Raw genomic sequence first — 5199 nt, 5'->3', positions numbered from 1 at the left:
ACAGATTGTGTGGTATATAATGAAGAGTTTTTTTTTTTTTTTTTTTTTTTTTTTTTTTATAGACACGCCCAGGCGTGGATTGTCCACGCCTAGGCGTGGTGATAAGTTGCGCCTAGGCGTGGATATGCACGCCTAGGCGTGGTCTGGCTGTAACATATTGCCCAGAAATTTCAATTTTCCTGCAGCCAGATTTCAGCACATGCAAACTAACATCCACACAAAATTTTTGCCAATAAAAATAGAATGATAAAGAAGAAAAGGATACACAAAAGGATATACTGCATTGGGTTGCCTCCCAAATAGCGCTAAGTTTAATGTCTTCAGCCAGACGTGGCGGTGCTAAGATCTTCAAAGGGATGGAGGATCTTCCAAGCGTAACTTGTACTTTTCCATATCAAAAGAGGTCTCAAAATAGGGCTTGAGGCGGTGACCATTTACTTGCTGCTCAAAACTTGTGCGAGGGTCCTTGATAAATACAGAGCCATAAGGAAGAACTTTAATCACCTCATACGGACCACTCCACCTTGATCGAAGCTTTCCCGGAAAAAATCGAAGGCGAGCATTATACAGCAAGACTTTTTGACCTGCTTCAAATACCTTCCTTGAGATATGTTTATCATGAAAGAGTTTGGTCTTTTCCTTGTAGATTTTAGCATTCTCATAGGAGTCATTCCGCAGCTCATCAAGCTCATTAAGTTGGAGCTTCCTCATATTGCCAGCTTCCTGGAGATCAAAGTTCAAAACCTTGATTGCCCAGTATGCTCGATGTTGCAGCTCTACCGGTAAATGACAAGGCTTCCCAAAGACTAACCGGTAAGGAGACATGCCAATAGGAGTCTTAAAAGCAGTCCGATAAGCCCAAAGAGCATCATTAAGCTTAATACTCCAGTCCTTTCTACTAGAAGAAACCGTCTTCTCAAGAATATGTTTGATCTCCCGGTTCGATATCTCCACCTGGCCACTCGTTTGCGGGTGGTAAGGTGTAGCAACCTTGTGAGTTACCCCACATTTTTTCATCAACTTCTCAAAGTACTTGTTGCAAAAATGCGATCCACCATCACTAATAATAGCTCTTGGAGTTCCAAACCTTGCAAAGATCATATTTTTCAAGAAATGCAAAACCACACCATGATCATTGGTTTTGCACGGTAGAGCTTCAACCCATTTACTCACATAATCAACCGCCACCAAAATATATAGATTTCCATGGGAATTGGGGAATGGACCCATGAAGTCAATCCCCCACACATCAAATAGCTCAATAGTCAATATGTTGTTCAATGGCATTTGATCTCTTGCTGAAATATTCCCGGTTCGTTGGCATCGATCACACGTCAAACAGAAAGAATGAGCATCTTTGAACAGAGAGGGCCAATAAAATCCACATTGAAGTACCTTGGCAGAAGTTTTCTTCCCCCCAAAATGCCCTCCACACACATGAGAGTGGCAAAAGTGAAGAACACTTTCTTGCTCATTAACCGGAATACATCGTCTGATAATCTGATCAGGACAACATCTGAATAAATAAGGATCATCCCAATAGTAATATTTGATGGAGGATAGAAACTTGTTTTTCTCATGTGTGGTCATACCCGGAGGTAACTTCCGGCTTACCAGATAATTAACGATATCTGCATACCAAGGAACTTCCTCGACCTCAAATAAATGCTCATCTGGAAAGGTCTCATTGAAATCCATATCTCTTTCACCGTTTTCCTTGATAGCGAGCCGAGAGAGATGATCAGCAACTACATTCTCACACCCCTTTTTATCCCGAATCTCCAAATCAAACTCTTGGAGAAGCAGTACCCAACGAATGAGCCGTGGCTTGGAGTCTTTCTTTGACAATAAATACCGCAATGCTGCATGGTCAGAGTAGACAATCACTTTAGAGCATGCTAAATATTGACGAAACTTGTCCAAGGCAAAAACAATAGCCAACAACTCTTTCTCGGTGGTGGTATAATTGACTTGAGCATCATTGAGTGTTTGGCTTGAATAATATATAACATGAGACTTCTTGTCAACTCGTTGACAAAGCACTGCTCCAATGGCAAAGTCAGAAGCATCGCACATAATTTCAAATGGCAAAGAAAAATCTGGAGGCATCATAATTGGAGCGGTAGTAAGTTTCTCTTTCAACAAATCGAATGCCCTCATACAAGCTTCATCGAATAGAAAAACTGCATCTTTGGCCAAAAGGTTGCATAAAGGCCTAGCAATTTTAGAAAAATCTTGAATGAACCTCCTATAGAACCCTGCATGTCCCAGAAAAGAACGAATTCCTTTCACATTAATCGGAGGAGGAAGCTTCGATATAAGCTCTATCTTTGCCGGATCAACTTCAATCCCATTTTTGGAGATAATATGCCCCAACACATTTCCTCGTTGCACCATAAAGTGGCATTTTTCCCAATTTAGCACCAAATTGGTTTCTTCACATCTCCTCAACACAATAGATAGATTTTGAAGGCAATTGTCAAAACTTGACCCAAAGACAGAAAAATCATCCATAAATATCTCAATAAAACGCTCCACCATGTCAGAGAAGATGCTTATCATGCAACGCTGAAATGTTGCAGGAGCATTGCATAAGCCAAAAGGCATCCGACGGTAAGCAAATGTTCCAAATGGACAAGTGAAAGTAGTCTTGTCTTGATCTTCGGGAGCAATGGCAATTTGGTTATAACCAGAATAACCATCCAGGAAGCAATAATACTCATGCCCTGCCAGTCTCTCAAGCATCTGATCAATAAAAGGTAATGGGAAGTGATCTTTTCGGGTAGCTAAATTCAGTTTCCGATAATCAATACAAACTCGCCATCCCGTGACCTTCCGAGTAGGAATAAGCACATTGTTCTCATTAGCTTCGACAGTAATCCCAGATTTCTTCGGCACAAGATGGACTGGACTCACCCATTTGGAATCAGAAATAGGATAAATAACGCCAACATCCAAGAGCTTCAAAATCTCACTCCGGACAACTTCTTTCATGTTTGGATTTAATCTTCTTTGTCCCTCTCTAGTGGCTTTAGTTCCGTCCTCCATCAAAATGCGATGCATGCACACAGAGGGGCTAATGCCACGAATATCCGCAATGGTCCACCCAATTGCACTCTTGTATTCCCTGAGAACACGGAGCAATTTCTCTTCTTCCAAGAGAGAAAGATTAGAAGAAATAATAACAGGAAGAGTTTTAGAGTTACCTAAGAATGCATATCGCAAATGTGCGGGCAAAGGCTTCAACTCTAGCTCTGGCGGACTCACTATAGATGGTACTAGCTTCTCAAGATTTGGAGAGTCCCTCAAATTTTCAAAGGTCGGACGCCACTTGTGTTGATAACTAGGAGAAGCCTCAAACATGTTTACAACTTCTTGAGTATCATTGTCCAGAGTCCTCTCAATATCTCCCACTAGAAAAGCTTCCAAAGCAATGGTTTTATCATTTCTATGCAGCTCCATGTCGACTCTTCTATCCACCACATCCACCCAAAAACAAGTCTTTGAATCATTAGAATGTCTCATGGCCTCAAAGAGCCGAAACTGAATAGTTTTATCAAAGACTGTCATAGTGAGAACTCCCATCTTGACATCAATGATGGTGTTGGTGGTTGCCATAAAACCGCGGCCTAGAATGATTGGTACATCTTTTCCCGGATTAGGTTCACCCTCCATATCAAGCACTAGAAAATCCACCGGAATAACAAACTCTCCCACCTTCACTAGAACATCTTCAACTAGCCCAAAAGGATGCACTAAAGAGCGATCCGCTAATTGGAGAGTGACTGATGTTGGTTTCAACTCACCGATCTTCAATGTAGTGTAAACAGAATAAGGCATGATATTCACACTCGCACCAAGATCCATCAAGGCTTTTTCAATTTCTTTCTCTCCAATAATACAAGGAATGGTAAAGCTACCCGGATCTTTTAATTTGGGTGGGAGCTTCTTTTGTAAAATAGCACTTGTCTCTTCGGAGAGAAATACTTCTTCATGATCACCAATCTTTCTTTTGTTAGTGCACAACTCCTTCAAAAATTTTGCATATGCGGGAATAGACTTAATTGCCTCAATAAGTGGAATATTAATCTCTACTTTCTTCAAAACTTCAAAAATGTCCCGATTATACTTGTGTTTTTTAGCCGGTGCAAGACGAGATGGAAAAGGCACTGTTGGAATAACCTCTTCTTCCGGCTTTTCCTTCTCAACATGAGGTGTGGTGGGAGCACTCGGTACCACCACTGTAGGTTCATCATGACTCTCACCATCAAGCCCTTTATATTCAATCTTGTTGTCCACCTTTTTCCCACTTCGCAAGACAGTAATAGCATTAGCATCTTCATGCTGTTTAGGATTTACCTCAGGTTGACTTGGAAGCTTTCCCGGTTGTCTTTCACTCAAAGCCTGAGCAAGTTGTCCTACTTGCATTTCAAGCTTTGCGATGGACTGAGTATTGCTGGAAACAGTTTGTTGCAACTGAGTCATTGAATTGCTCATCTCTGCTTGGGAATGCTGCATTGTGACTTGTGATTGAGCAAGTTGGGTGATAAGGTCCTCCATAGCAGACTTCTTTGCATCTTGAGAAGGTGGTCCTTGTCGTGGAGCTTGCCAAGGTCTGGGCCCTTGATTGAAATTCTGGGATGAAGCATAGGAGAAATTTGGGTGATTCTTCCATCCTGGGTTATATGTGTGAGAAAATGGATCATTCTGCTGCCTATGAAAAGGTTGAACTGCATTAACTTCAGCTTCAGGAAATGTCCCACTTCTAGAACATACATGAGTAGGATGATCGGTGCCTCCACAAATGCCACAAGGCTCCAAATTTCTGCTCAGCAAAGTTACTACCGCATCCAATTTCCTAGCCACAGACGCCATCTCTGAATTTGAAGCACTAGCCTCATAAACCATATGTCTAGGAGCATCAAGATCACGATTATCCCATTGTGAGGAATTTGCTACCACAGTCTCAATAATTTCATTGGCTTCAGTCGGTTCCTTAGCCATAATATTTCCTCCAGCAGCTGCATCTAACCTATGGCGGCATTCATCAGCCAGATGTTGGTAAAAGTATGATATAATCTGCCATGGCAAGAATTGATGATGTGGGCAACCAATCAATAAAGTTTTATATCGCTCCCAAGCCTTAAAAAGTGGTTCTCCCTTGTTCTGTCTGAAATGGAAAATCTGATCCCGAAGCCT

The 5199-nt window shown here is 41.6% G+C and overlaps 1 non-coding gene across 1 annotated transcript; it reads left to right on the top strand.

Annotated features, from left to right (window-relative positions):
• The first annotated feature begins 5092 nt into the window (after positions 1-5092).
• Positions 5093-5199, top strand: LOC120013991. Its single transcript, XR_005471525.1, has one exon. It is a non-coding gene; the product is annotated as a small nucleolar RNA R71 (small nucleolar RNA).

This window comes from Tripterygium wilfordii, chromosome 13 (genome assembly GCF_013401445.1).
Source record: "Tripterygium wilfordii isolate XIE 37 chromosome 13, ASM1340144v1, whole genome shotgun sequence".
Classification (NCBI taxonomy): domain Eukaryota; kingdom Viridiplantae; phylum Streptophyta; class Magnoliopsida; order Celastrales; family Celastraceae; genus Tripterygium; species Tripterygium wilfordii.
Note: the sequence above shows the minus strand (reverse complement) of the source record. Positions and strands in the feature narration are given on the sequence as shown.